We start from the raw sequence: 14,279 nt of genomic DNA on the forward strand, positions 1-14,279 counted from the left end.
CCTGCTCCCTGAGCAACACGGAGGATAGGTCCCACCTCCCAGTTTTGCTAATACACACCCAGCGGTCATTTATAGGGCATCCATGGATTTTGCCACCGTATCCTTTATTATATATCTGATAATAGGGTCTCCCATCCTCCCAACATTCATGGCGTGCACTCACATCGTAACACCTATCGTCCACATAGGAATGGGACACAAATGATCCCGAATAGATTCGAATCCCAAGTTTTACTGTAGTTCGACATTTGTCACATCTCCCCTCACCCTCCCCCACATACAGGAGTAAACTGATCAATATCCCCACCAATACAGTCCAAGTAGAGTTCATTATTGCTGTCTTTTCAGTTTTACCGACAACGGCTTGTCCCCTTGCTCGCAAGTCCAGGTGCTTTCTTCTTCAGGCGGAACAGGCCCCTTTATCCTTGATGTGTGGACCCACCCTTTTTCTTTCGTCCGAACAGCTGCTTCAGTTGTTAATAGAACCAGGAACGGTCCTTCCCACCGCGGCTGGAGCTTTTCGGCCTTCCAGGTCTTAACAAGTATCCAATCTCCGGGCTCCACCTTATGCAGGAGGAAGTCGAGCGGCGGAGTCTGAGCCAGGAGACCTTTCCTCCGGAGTTCTGCAAAAGAACGGGATAAGGCCAGTAAATAGGTTCGGATAAATACATCCCCCCCTTGTAGAGTGGGACATCCATCAACCTTACTCCAATACGGTAATCCGAACAGCATTTCATAGGGGGAAACCCCGACATCTCGGCGAGGTGCCGTACGTATCCTCAATAGGGCAATGGGCAGGCACTTTGGCCAGGGTAACTTAGTTTCTAACATCAGCTTAGTCAATTGGGTCTTGAGCGTGCCATTCATTCTCTCAACTCGACCCGAACTCTGAGGATGCCAGGGTGCGTGGAATTTCCATTGGATACCCAGGGCAGTACAGATCAAATGGTGTAGCTTAGAAATAAAATGCGTCCCGCAGTCGGAGTCGATAGATTCCATTATGCCATATCTCGGGATTATGTTCTCTAACAACAGTCGGGCCACGGTTGGTGCATCGTCTTTGGCAGTTGGGAAAGCCTCTACCCAGTGAGTGAAATGGTCCCTACTATTACTAGCAGATATTTCCATCTCTGTACTGGGGGTAATTCTGTAAAGTCGACTTTGATCCTCTGAAATGGCCTAATCACGAGGGGCTGACCACCGGCTGGCATAGAACGCATGGCCTTCTGATTAATACGCCGGCAAGTGGGGCATCCGACTACCTCTTGTTGGGCTAATGTGTATATCCCCCTGCATACATAGTCTCTCAGGATTGTATCACACATGGCTTGCACCCCCCAGTGGGTCTGATGGTGTAATCGGTGCAGAATACCCCGGGTGATCTGTTTGTTCAGTACTTGTCTCCCATCAGGAACCGTCCACTTCCCGTTAGTATCTAGCCAGGCACCCAATTGATCCATTTTATCAATCACCCCCTGGGTGAAGACGGGTTGTTTCGCGAGCCCTTCCCTCAACGGTATTAACGTTAACAATTGGACGGATTTTTCGACCGCTGCCCGCTTGGCTTCCTCGTCTGCCAGCCGGTTTCCCACCGCTTCCGGTGTCGACCCCTTCTGGTGACCGGGTACATGGACTACTGCAAGTTCCGTAGGTAACGCCAGGGCTTCCAACGTTAGGCTGATCATTTGTTCGTGAGCTAATTCTTTTCCCCGGGAAGTTATCAATCCTCGCTCTTTCCAGATTTTCCCGAAAGTATGAACGACTCCGTATGCATACTTTGAGTCAGTATATATGGTTCCCACTTTCCCTTCCAACAACTTCAGGGCCCTCTGGAGGGCGTACAACTCACAGGATTGGGCTGACCACTTCCCGGGCAGTCGTCCGGACTCAATCGCCCATTTCGTTGCACCATCTATGACAGCATAGCCACTGTATCGTACTCCACTGATGCACCGGGAGGACCCGTCGATATACAGTTCCTGTCCCTCACCCAGCGGGGCTTCTTGCAGGTCCTCTCGGCTCTTGGTCTGCAAGTCCACAAATTCCACACAATCATGCTCCTGTTCCCCATCTGCAGGACGTCCGTACAGAAACTGGGCTGGGTTGCAACTGAGATCTTTTGCAAAATTGAGATCGTTCCCGGTCATCAAAATCGTCTCATACTTCAGGATGCGAGAGTCTGTTAACCAGCGGTGAGCCTTTTGAGCCAGTATGGTACTAACCGAATGTGGGGAGTATACTGTGATCCTTCCTCCAAAGGTAAGTTTTCGGGCCTCTTCTACTAACATTGCCGTAGCTGCCACTGCCTGTATACAGGTCGGCCATCCACATGACACAGGGTCTAACATTTTTGACAAAAATGCAACCGGCTGATGTTTCCCTGCCCGCAGCTGAGTAAGCACACCCTGGGCAATTCCGCCGGCGCTATTGACATATAACTGGAACGGTTCCTTCAGGGTGGGTAAAGCCAATACCGGAGCTCGAATCAGTTTATTTTTAATAATATTAAATCGCTGCTCCTCCTCATCTGACCAGTCCACCTTTTGTCCTTCTTGTCCCAGTTTGTCGTACAAAAATTTTACTAAAGTGGTGTAACTTTCAATCCATATCCGGCAATACCCTACTAGTCCCAGGAATTGTCTGACTTCCTTCTTCGTCCTGGGTATTGGCATACCCGTAATTCCTGATATTCATTCTGGCGTGATACGGCGGTGCCCCTTACTGACTTGATGGCCCAGATATCTTACTTCTCGCTCCACAAACTGGAGTTTTGTCCTGGAGACGCGTAGACCCTGTTTCCCCAGGAAGTTCAGCAGGGCAACGGTGTCTGCTCGTACCTCCTCTTCTCTTGGTCCTGAGAGTAAGAGATCATCGACATATTGGAGCAATTGATTCTCCGCGTTACACCGAAATCCTCCTAAGATCTGCTCCAGTATTTGTCCAAACAAATTGGGTGACTCCGTGAATCCCTGCGGCAAGACCGTCCATCTTAACTGTCGTTTTCGTCCTGTGAAGGGATTCTCCCATTCAAAGGCAAAAAGGTTCCGACTTTCTTCGTCAAGGGGGCAACTCCAGAAAGCATCCTTCAGATCTATTACGCTGAACCATTCATGTTCAGGGGGAATTTTACTCATTAACGTGTAGGGATTAGGTACCACCGGGTATCTAGCCTGGACTACTTCATTCAACCCCCGCAAGTCTTGCACCAGCCTATATGTCCCGTCCGGCTTCCTCACAGGGAGTATTGGAGTATTGAAAGGGGACATGCATTCCTCCAGTAGTCCATCTGTAATTAATCTTTCTCTCACAGGTTGTAACCCCTCCCGTCCTTCCATAGCAATCAGGTATTGTTTCCTTCTTACCGGGCCTCTTCCTGGTAACATGGTGATTTGGAGAGGTTTGATGTTTAGACCCCCTCTGTTCCCCTCTCGGTACCATACTTCCGGGTCTATTTGTTGATCATCTTCTTCAGTGAGGGCGAACAACCTTACCACCATTTCCCCGTTATTTGGTACCGTTCCGATCCCTAGTTTGACCTGCAAGTCTCTTCCTAACAAATTAAACCCCGCTGATGGCAGTAGAAGGAGGTCTCGTTTAGTAGTTCTGTTTTCAAACCCAATTTCCACGTCCTCCACCACTGGGACTTGTAATTTCTGTCCTCCGATTCCAGATACCCCCATAACTTTTCCTCCTGCTCGGGTGCCGGGGGGTATTTGGATTATACTTGATCTTTCGGCTCCCGAGTCCACCATAAATGTGATCTCCGATCCTTGGGGCCCTACTTTCAAGTTTACCAGGGGTTCCTGTCGATAGTCCTTTTGCCCCAAGGGTAGGAACCCCCGACCTCCCTAATCTTCCTCCATCAGGGCGTACGACCTCACCTCCCGCTTGTAGCGGGAGCACTCCCGTTTAAAATGTCCCTCTTCATTACAATAGTAACATCTGAGTGTCCTCTTCGTTTCCCTGTCGCGGTCTCGCGTTCCTCCACTCTTCCTTTGTTCCGGCCATGGTTCTCTTTTCCTCTGCTCTTGCCACGACTCTTCCCTTTCCTGTTTCTGCCACGGCTCTCCCTTTTTCTTTCTTCCAGCTGTCATTTGTTGCACCGTTTGCATCATTATCTTTGTCGCCTTCCTTTGCTTCTCATCGTCCCTTCTCACAAACACCTTTTGCGCCTCCCGTAGTAGTTCACTTAAAGATTTACTATCCCAATCATCCATTTTCTCTAACTTCTTTCGTATGTCCGGCCAGGCTTTTGATACAAACTCTACCCGTATGAGTTGTTGCCCCACGTCCGTCTCAGGGTCCACCCCAGCAAACTGCTGCAAATTCTTCCTAATCCTGTCTAGGAAGTCCGTAGGGGTTTCCTCCGGGTTTTGATGATTACCAAAGGCCTTGGTAAAATTGTGCCCCTTCGGGGCTGCGTGTCTTATTCCTTTTATCCAATATTCCCGCATGTCTCTCATGTTGCGCCGTCCTCCCTCCGTGTTCTTATCCCACTCGGGGTCGGTGAGGGGAAACTTCTGCTCCCCTCCTTCTCCCCCCTCTCTCTCCCAGACCAAGAGCGCAGCTTGTCGTATCATCTGACGCTCCTGGCTAGAGAACAATGTTTTCATGATGGAACACATCTCTTCCCACGTGTAAGTATTCGGACCCAGGAACTGATTCAATTGTTCAGCAAGTCCCATGCGGTCCTCTAGTAGACCCTTCATCTCCCTCCTGAAATTCCGTACTTCAGTACTCGTCAAGGGAACGTTCACATATCCCGTCCTTCCCTCCTCGTCCCCCATGGGCACTTCCCGGAGTGGATTCATTCTTGCAATCGAGACAGGGTTTTGTCTGTGACCCTTTCCAGCTTGAGATCTGGTCTGTACCCCTGAGGTAGTTTGTGATTCCTCCCCATTTTCTTCCCCTTCCCCTGAATCGTCGTCACCCGAAGGAACATTTTGTGGGGCAGACGGGGTCACGTAGGGCGGCGGTAAGTGATCTAAAGGGTCCCATTCTTTCTGCCCTTTCGAGTCTTTATTAGTTACCTGCATTTGGCAAGATATCGTAACCGGTAGCCAACAAAGGGCATAATCACTTTCTTCCAGATTAACATCAGGTTTTGAATTGACATATAAAATGAGGGCTTGCCGGACCCAGCCTTCGTCAGTACCGAATCTAGGCCACCACACTGAGTCGCCCTGAATAGGTTTCTGGGACCACTTTTGACAGTATTTTACCATCTTCCTTTTAGATTTTCCCTTTCTTCCACCCTGATCCCAATTATTTAGCATTCTCCCTAACGGACTATCGTCAGGTACCCCGGGGTATGTGTCATTGTCCCTGTTTAAGCCTACCTTTCCCTTAATCGCCTTAGATCCCTTATTTCCCATTTCCGAGGACTTCGTATTTTTCCCGTGATAATCTATCACAATGTAGCCAATTCCCGGACCTTCAGTCCCGTGATCGCCCAGGTTCCTTTGCAGGCACCCCCGGTCTTTGGATTCCTGTGTCCTACGTCTCTGTGACACAAATCACAGGCACCCCGTATGTACACGTTCCTCCTCAAACACGGTCTCTGCAAAATCCCTCACAGGCGAGCCCCAGTCTCTAGATTCCTGAGTCCCACGTCTCTGTAGAAAAAAAATCCACAGGCACCCCGTAGGTCCCCAGTCCTCCGGAAACACGGTCCCCGCAAGTTTTTTCTTACCTGGGTTCGAAATTACTCGATCGTTAACCGTCCCCACTGCCTCGGGTACACCCCTCCTTTGTTTTCCTGAGCCTCCCGGATATCACTCGCTCAAGCCGCGCGGGGCGACAAGCAAGGAATCAGGGACTGCCGAACTCGGCAGGGTGCACCTTCTCCGATATCCTTCCTCAACTCCCCTTGCGGCCGGAGTGTTGATCCCGGATGACGAGCCCCCAAGTTGTTAGAAACGAAAATCGCTTCTCAATAATCGCTCTAGACAAATTCAGGAAAACAAAGTTTTATTAACAAGTCAAGTCTGCAGAATTGGGCACCCTTGAAGAAAAGGCGCGCTGAGGCTTACAAAGTCTCCCATTATATACAGTACAAGTCCCTCCTCTCCTTGGCTCTAACAAGCCATGAGGTTCACATTCTTAAAAACATCATTATTCTTATCACAAAGTCTGCAACAAATGTCTCCAGAGTCTCTAAAGTTGTTGTTTTTCTCACCCTGTAGTCTTATCAGTCAAAGACTTATTCTTCTCTGTCTGTGCAATCTGTAACAGATGTCTCTCGAGTCGTTTCCCTATCCTGGAGTCTTATCAGTCAAGGACTCATCCTTCCCTGCCTGTGTTAATGGTTTCATCAATCAAGGGCCTGTTTGTTTTTACTCTGCTCACAAATTGTCAGCATTCTGCACAATTTAAACTATTCTACTTTTGAGTATATAAAATGTTCTAGAAAAGAAACAAAAGTTTTGTCTTTTATTATAGATCAGTCTGTGGTCCAGGCACATCTTAAAGTTTAAACCGAAATTACCTCTCACAGCAGCTTTGTCCTGTCAGGAGAGATTGAGGATCATGAAGCTGTCTTCTCTGGAGGACTGAAATATGAAACACTTGAAATGAACAAAATTCTTCAAGAGCTCAATAGGATAGATATAGGATGATGTGCACCCTGGCTGATACGTCTTGAATGAAATAAGCACTAACTGCGGTGTCTTTACACAGCATCCCTTTTAGCTGCATAAATGTTCATGATTTATTTGCTGCGCTAATTCCATTCTCTTATTGAATCCCATTTGTAACTGCTGTAATGTTGGTTGCCGTGCAAATTGGTAACATTTGATTCAATCTATCCTGAAACCTCTCTGTATCTGTGTCTCGCTTTTGTTCACCAAGACCCTCATTCAATCTGACCTCTTTACAAACCCTGCCCTGATATTTTCCTAGAGGGCTCAGAAATTAAATGTCCACAGAATTGTTACTGCACAAAAGGAGGCTGATTGGCTCATCAGCTCTCCAAAGGATCACCTCACCGAATGCTATTCTTCTACCTTTACCCCATAAACCTTTCCATTCGTCCTCTTCCAATAACTGTTCTGTTCAATTCTATTCTCCTCATTATACCTGGCTCCCATTGTACTCTTTGGCAGTGCATTCCTGACCATAAACTTTCTCTGCATGAAAATACTTTGTATCGTGTTACATGTGCTTCTTTTGTCAATCCCTTGACATCGGTGCCTCCTCATTATTGATTCTTTCATGAAAGAGAGCAGTTTCTCCTGGTCTACTCTCAATAGATCCCTTTTGGAGGTATCTTTACCCAGTATCCCTCGGGATGGTGAATATCATCTCTCCCGGTCACAGGAGACCAGTGCGAGACCATTCAGTTGCTTTCACTGTGGGGCTGGGTTCAGGACACCATCCAGCCTCACTGTACTCCAGCAAATATACACTGGGGAGAGACCATTCACCTGCTCTGAGTGTGGGAAGCAGTTCACTCAGATATCCAGCTTGATGAAACACCGGCGAGTTCACAAGTAACCACAGCGATTGGATTTATTTTGTTTGTTCATGAGATCACGGCATCACTTGCTGGGGCAGCATTTGTCATTCATTCTGACTGCCAAGAAGATGGTCCAGGGTCAACCCCATTATTCAGGGTCTGGATTCACATGTAGGCTGGTCAAGGTCAGAATTAACACAGTTTCCGAGACCCAGTGACATGAAGAGGGAAAACACTCAGACACTGACCAACCCATCTGATTGTTAACTCAGACAGAAAGAAAGATGCACATTTAGATAGCACCTTTGATGACCTGGGGCAATAAAACATGCTTCCATCCCAATGATTTCAACCACAAATCTCTGAAAACACAGGCACAAAGCTTCCTACTTGTACCAGGTTGTCTCTCAGCCTCCTCTTGAGAAAAGAGTTTTAAGCTGTTAAGACTTTCCTGGTGATTATAACCTCTATGTTCCTATAAGATTTGTGACTGAACCTTTATTTTCCTGTTCCTTGTGAGTGATGCCAGCAGCAGAAACAGTTCCTGACCTGTGCAGGTTTCGATTGGAGTATTTGTATTTAAAAATTCATTCTCACCCTCATGTACAGTGTGAAATTGCTGTAAAACAGAAGGAAAGGATTGAGTGAGAACCCACAGAAACACAAAGGCAGCGTGTGTACCTGAACTGAATGAACCTGGCATGAGGAAAACATGACGACAATCACAACTAGTTTGAATCACAGAATCTCGTAGGTGCAGAAAGAGGCTATTCAGTCCATTAAGCCTGCAATGAACTGCTCTCCCACCCTCCCTCCATAACCTCTCATTTACCATGGCTAACCCAACCCGCTAAACCTGCACACTACAGGCCATGTTAGCACAGCCAATAGAGCAAACCTGCACATCTGTGGGAGGGTCACAGATTACATCCAAATGCTCGGAATTGTGGATGGAGCCTCACGAGTATTTGACTCTGATTTTAAAATTAAAATCTGGGGGAAACTGCAACCAGAAAGATTTCCAATTATCTCTGGAGGAAGAGAATTCAAAACTCGTGCCATTGACCCAGGGAACACAGTGAAGTCACAGAGGTCTGGGAACCATCAGAAATGTAACAGTTTGTGAGCAAGGTGGGGGTGAGACAAGGACAAACAGACAGTCTGTCACACGGGGGAAGGCAGGAGAGATTAAACAGCAGAAATGGTAGTCCCTCAAGGCCACAGGGAATAGAGTTCGGGCTGGGATTGAAACTCGGAAACAAGGTGTGCAGCTGTCAAAGAAATACATTGAAAAACAGATAATAAGAACATAGAGGGCAGAGTTCGCAGTCTGAAATTGTTGCTGTCAATGGTGAATACAGAATGCTGTAAAGCCTGGATAGTTCTATTACAGCCAACACATACAGGATGGGCCAAGTGGCCGCGATCTGTGCTGCAACTTTCTGATAAATTTATTCCGACATTTGGATATCAAGACTAATGATGCTCATAAATTCTCAAATTCGACTTGAGTTTAATATGCTGGAGAAATGTCAAATAAATCACATTGATCCCATTCTGCAGACTTTAGTTCGCAGCCCTGCATGTTCCAGCATCTCAGTTACATCCATAACCTTTTGTCCTAATATGATGCTGGTTACTGCCTCTGCCACCTCATCAGTGACTCACCATCTCCGAGTGAAATGAAGTCTCCCCTCCCCTTCTTTCTGAGAATTAGTTTCAATCTAAAACCTTCAGTTTCTGACCTCTCTGTTAATGAATAGCTCCTCCCTATCCACTCGATCTGGATTCTTCAGCATTTTATCACTTAAATTAAATCTCAGCTCATCCTCCTCGGAAATCATCCCCAGCCTATCCAACTTTTCCTCAGAGCAGAAATTTCCAATCGGAGAAACATTCTGATCAATCTCCTCTGTACCCTCTCTGGTGTGATCACATCAACCCTGGAATGTGGGGATCAGAAATGTGTGCAGTACTTTAGCTGTGGTCAAACGAGTGTTCCTGACATTTCCCGTGTCACCTCCGTGTTCTTGTGGTTGTCGCTCAGACAAGAAGTGTCTTGGATTTCCCACATGGAACTGGATGTGCACTTCATGGGGCTGGAATTCCCTACCATGTGTTTATTTGTTAACTCATCCTAAATTAACTTCAGATTAAAACAAGATTATCAGCTACCCACCAGTCAACTTCTTCCATTATACTCAAGTCACCTTACTTGTTAAAAATTTCTTTAAAATTATTACTATCTAAACACAACAGGCTTTAATTTGCTGATCAAGTATTCAGATGTCTCCACTGTTACAATCACTTGAAGATTATCTTTACCTTCAGCTACATTTGGTGAATTGAACACTGATTGTAAATATATGAATATCAAAAGGACTTAAGTTTTATGATAATTAATCCAGTCTGACATTCTTGTTGGTTAATATCTTGAAGAGAACTGTCCTCAGAACTCCAGCTGTGCTCTGACTTCATTCACAACTGGATGTGGCTGGACTGCAGATCTTAGATCTGTTCTGTTGTTTCCCGGATTGCTTCACTCTGTCTATCACTTGCTGCTTATGCTGTTTGGAACACAAGTAGTCCTCTTTGAGAACTTCATCAGGTTGACACTTCATTTTTAGGTATTCATGCTGCTTTTACTGTAAATTTTGTTGGAGTATAATTTTACTGCTGTTGGTGGAAGGAAAGAGCTAAACTCTTACACTGTCGGCCCCATACCCAAGAAGCTACATGCAGTATCATGAACACTGAAAGGCCAAGACATGAAATACGAGCAACACTGTACAATGATGCAGGATCACAACTGCAGCAAGGGGAGTTGAAGATCCAACCCGACATAGGAGTATGGAAAGAAGCAGCTGATCAGATTGTCTCATTCAGAGTCACAAAGAGACTCTGTGAGATTATTGTACTGTTGGGGGTGAGATGGAGGAGGTTGGGGAGATGGAGAGCCCTTCAAAAGAAACTAATCTGCCTGAGAGTTATGGGATTGACTTGATTGCCATACATTTAACAGAAAGCTAATTGAAACTGTTTTTATCAACAATAGATAACAAGGCATCAGAAACAAACCCCAGAATACATGGTTGAGAGATGGATGTCAATAGCCCATCAACATCCAACTCTTGCAATGAATAAAGGAAAATGAAAGTCTCTACCCAGTGTGAATCTGCATGTTCAACGATGTTGTGAACATTTCCAAAACTAAATTCTCTATATGCAAAACTTTATGAACTGCCAAAACCATTGTTCATTACTTGGTGTGAACAAGAGAAAAAAAATCCTTCAACTTGTGGTTATGAGTAAATTGACTGGTGTCTCAGCAGGATGGATGCCTGAGTGAATCCCTTCCCACCCCCCCCCACCCCCCCGCCCCGCCCCCCTCCCACACACATACACACACACCCACACACAGAGAAGGTGAACAGCTTCTCCCCAGTCTGACTGGTTTGGCCAGTTTCCAGGTGGGATGGGTAAAGAATTCCCTTCTGGCATTCCCCACATTTCCAGAGTCGGTCCCTAGTGTGGCAGCACTGGTGTTTTGCCATTTCAGATAAATGCTGGCAGACTGTTATACACACTGTTACACCCCCTCCCCCCCCCCCCCCTCCCTTCCCACACCCCAGAACCCAGTATAAAGCAGTAAACATTATCTCTTGCTGTGGAAGGGCAGACTGTATTAGTCTGAGTAGGAACACTGAGCAGATTTATCTAAATGACAATTTAATCGGTGACCAGAGCAAGTTAAGCAAGTCCAAATAAAATGCATTATAGCACAGAAAGAAGCCCATCAAATCCAAACTGGCTCTCTGTAGCAGAATCCCATATTCTCATTCCCTATACTTCCCCCAAACTCTGCAAGTTTACTTCCCTCAGACCTGATCTAATTGTTTTTATCAATTATTCATCTTCTCCTCTGCCTGCACCACCATAATAGGCAGTATGTTCTGCATATTTCCAGCCAATACAGACAGCAGAAACAATGGCTCATCTCCCACTGTCTCAAAGTGGGGGTGGCGTTTTTGCCAGTTTGATGGTGAGTTTGGTGTTAGAGCGGATGGGGGTGGAGGTTTTTGTTGGTTTGATGGTGAGATTGGGGAGGCGCAGTGGTACTTTGGCGCACTGATCTTTACACCGCTGAGGCTAAACGCCAGCTCACGGACACCTCCTCCTACTGCCGCCTTGACCATGACACCACCTCCCACCACCAAACCATCATCTCCCAGACCATCCATAACCTCATCACCTCAGGATATCTCCCATCCACCGCCTCCATCCTCATAGTCCCACAACCCCGCACCGCCCGTTTCTACCTCCTGCCCAAAATCCACAAACATGACTGCCCCAGCCGACCCATTGTCTCAGCCTGCTCCTGCCCCACCGAACTCATCTCTGCATACCTCGACACGGTCCTGTCCCCCTTAGTCCAAGAACTCCCCACCTACATTTGGGACACCACCCAAGCCCTCCACCTCCTCCATGATTTTTGCTTCTCCGGCCCCCAACGCCTTATCTTCACCATGGATATTCAGTTGTTATACACCTCCATCCCCCATCACGAAGGCCTTGAAGCCCTCCACTTCTTCCTTTCTCACCGACCCAACCAGTACCGTTCCACTGATACCCTCCTTCGACTGATTGAACTGGTCCTCACTCTTAACAACTTCTCCTTCCAATCCTCCCACTTCCTCCAAACCAAAGGAGTAGCCATGGGCACCCGCACGGGCCCCAGCTTTGCCTGCCTCTTTGTCGGATATGTGGAACAGTCCATCTTCCGCAGCTACACTGGCACCATCCCCCACCTTTTCCTCTGCTACATCGATGATTGTATTGGCGCTACCTCGTGCTCCCACGAGGAGGTTGAACAGTTCATCCACTTTACTAACACCTTCCACCCCGACCTCAATTCACCTCCACTGTCTCAGACTCCTCCCTCCCCTTCCTAGACCTCTCCATTTCTATCTTGGACGACTGACTCAACACGGACATTTACTATAAACCGACGGACTCCCAACTAGATTACATCCCCTCCCACCCTGTCCCCTGTAAAAACGCCATCACATATTTCCAATTCCTTCGTCTCCACTGCATCTGCTCCCAGGAGGACTATTTCGAATACCGAACAACTCAAATTGCCTCCTTCTTCAAGGACCGCAATTTCTCCTCCGATGTGGTCGACGATGCTCTCCATTGCGTCTCCTCCACTTCCCGCTCCTCCGCCCTTGAACCCCACCCCTCCAATCGTCACCAGGACAGAACCCCACTGGTCCTCACCTTCCATCCCACCAACCTCCGGATACATCGTATCACTCTTCGTCATTTCTGCCACTTCCAGACAGACCCCACCACCAGGGATATATTTCCCTCTCCACTCCTATCAGCGTTCAGGAGAGACCACTCCCTCCGCGACTCCCTCGTCAGATCCACACACCCCACTAACCCAACCTCCACTCCTGGCACCTTCCCCTGCAACCACAAGAAGTGCAAAACTTGCGCCCACACCTCCCCCCTCACCTCCCTCCATGGTCCCAATGGATCCTTCTATATCTGTCGCAAATTCACCTGCACCTCCACACACATCATTTACTGTATCCGCTGCACCCGATGTGGTCTCCTCTACATTGGGGAGACAGGCCGCCTACTTGCGGAACGTTTCAGGGAACACCTCTGGGACACCCACACCAACCAACCCAACCGCCCCGTGGCGGAACACTTTAACTCCCCCTTCCACTCCGCCAATGACATGCAGATCCTTGGCCTCCTCCATCGTCACATCCTGGCCACACGACGCCTGGAGGAAGAGCACCTCATCTTCCGCCTAGGCATCCTCCAACCACGAGGGATGAATGTAGATTTCTCCAGCTTCCTCATTTCCCCTCCCCCCACCTTATCTCAGTCCCAACCCTCGGATTCAGCACCGCCTTCTTGACCTGCAATCTTCTTCCCGACCTCTCCGCCCCCACCCCCTCTCCGGCCTATCACCGTCACCCTCACCTCCTTCCACCTATCGTATTCCCAGCACCCCTCCCCATATTCCCTCACCCCTACCTTTTATCTCAGCCCGCTTGGCGCACTAGTATCATTCCTGCAGAAGGGCTTATGCCCAAAACGTCGATTCTCCTGCTCCTCGGATGCTGCCTGGCCTGCTGTGTTTTTCCAGTACCACATTTTTCAACTCCCGCTGTCTCAAAACCTTACATCTGATCTTAATTCTTATGCCATCACCTATCGAATACAGATATTTTTGTCTGCTATATCTAGGTCTGTTGTAATCTTATACAGCTCTATCAAAAATATATTCTACATCTTCACTTCAAAGAAAATAGCAATTTATTCAAATCAATCCAGTGACAGCATTTTCTTCATCAGTGAACCACTCCAGTAAGTCTGTACTCTATACTCTGAAGATCACTCATATCCTTCATTGTTGATGTCTATTTTGTTCCACAAATCCAGACGACGCAAGTTTTCTGCACAACAGCAGTAGCTTTATTATTGGACAGCCGGCGAGAGCTTCAAAGCGTCTCTAAAGTAGCTGAGTGTCTACTTGCAGAGGCTGTTCTTCCTGAATCTCTGCCTTACCCACAGAGACAATATATTTAATAGGAATTAGACAAAGGCACATCAGTCACATGGGCGATTGTCAATAGATAGTTTAAAGTAGGTAATTATGACCTTACAAAGCTTGATGAATGACGATGTCCTGTGATAACGTGTGATGGATTACAGAAACTGATTATCGTATTGTTCATGTTTATGTGTTGATGGGAAGAGATTACGGCAGAAGGGTTCTTCCTTCAGTTAATGGGGGATTCAC

The 14,279-nt window shown here is 47.3% G+C and overlaps 1 long non-coding RNA gene across 1 annotated transcript in view; it reads right to left on the reverse strand.

Moving 5' to 3' along the window:
- Positions 1 to 389: 389 nt before the first annotated feature.
- The window catches only part of LOC148138581 (uncharacterized), a 29,812-nt gene continuing 15,922 nt past the window's right edge, over positions 390 to 14,279 (reverse strand). Inside the window, exons 3-4 of the long non-coding RNA XR_015753876.1 lie at positions 5,693 to 5,944; positions 390 to 623 (exon numbers count right to left, since the gene is read on the reverse strand). This is a non-coding gene — a long non-coding RNA (uncharacterized LOC148138581). The remainder of the gene's footprint in view (positions 624 to 5,692; positions 5,945 to 14,279) is intronic.

Source organism: Chiloscyllium plagiosum, unplaced genomic scaffold, assembly GCF_037043375.1.
Source record: "Chiloscyllium plagiosum isolate Xiang-an unplaced genomic scaffold, Cpla_swu_hap1 HiC_scaffold_40, whole genome shotgun sequence".
Lineage (NCBI taxonomy): Eukaryota > Metazoa > Chordata > Chondrichthyes > Orectolobiformes > Hemiscylliidae > Chiloscyllium > Chiloscyllium plagiosum.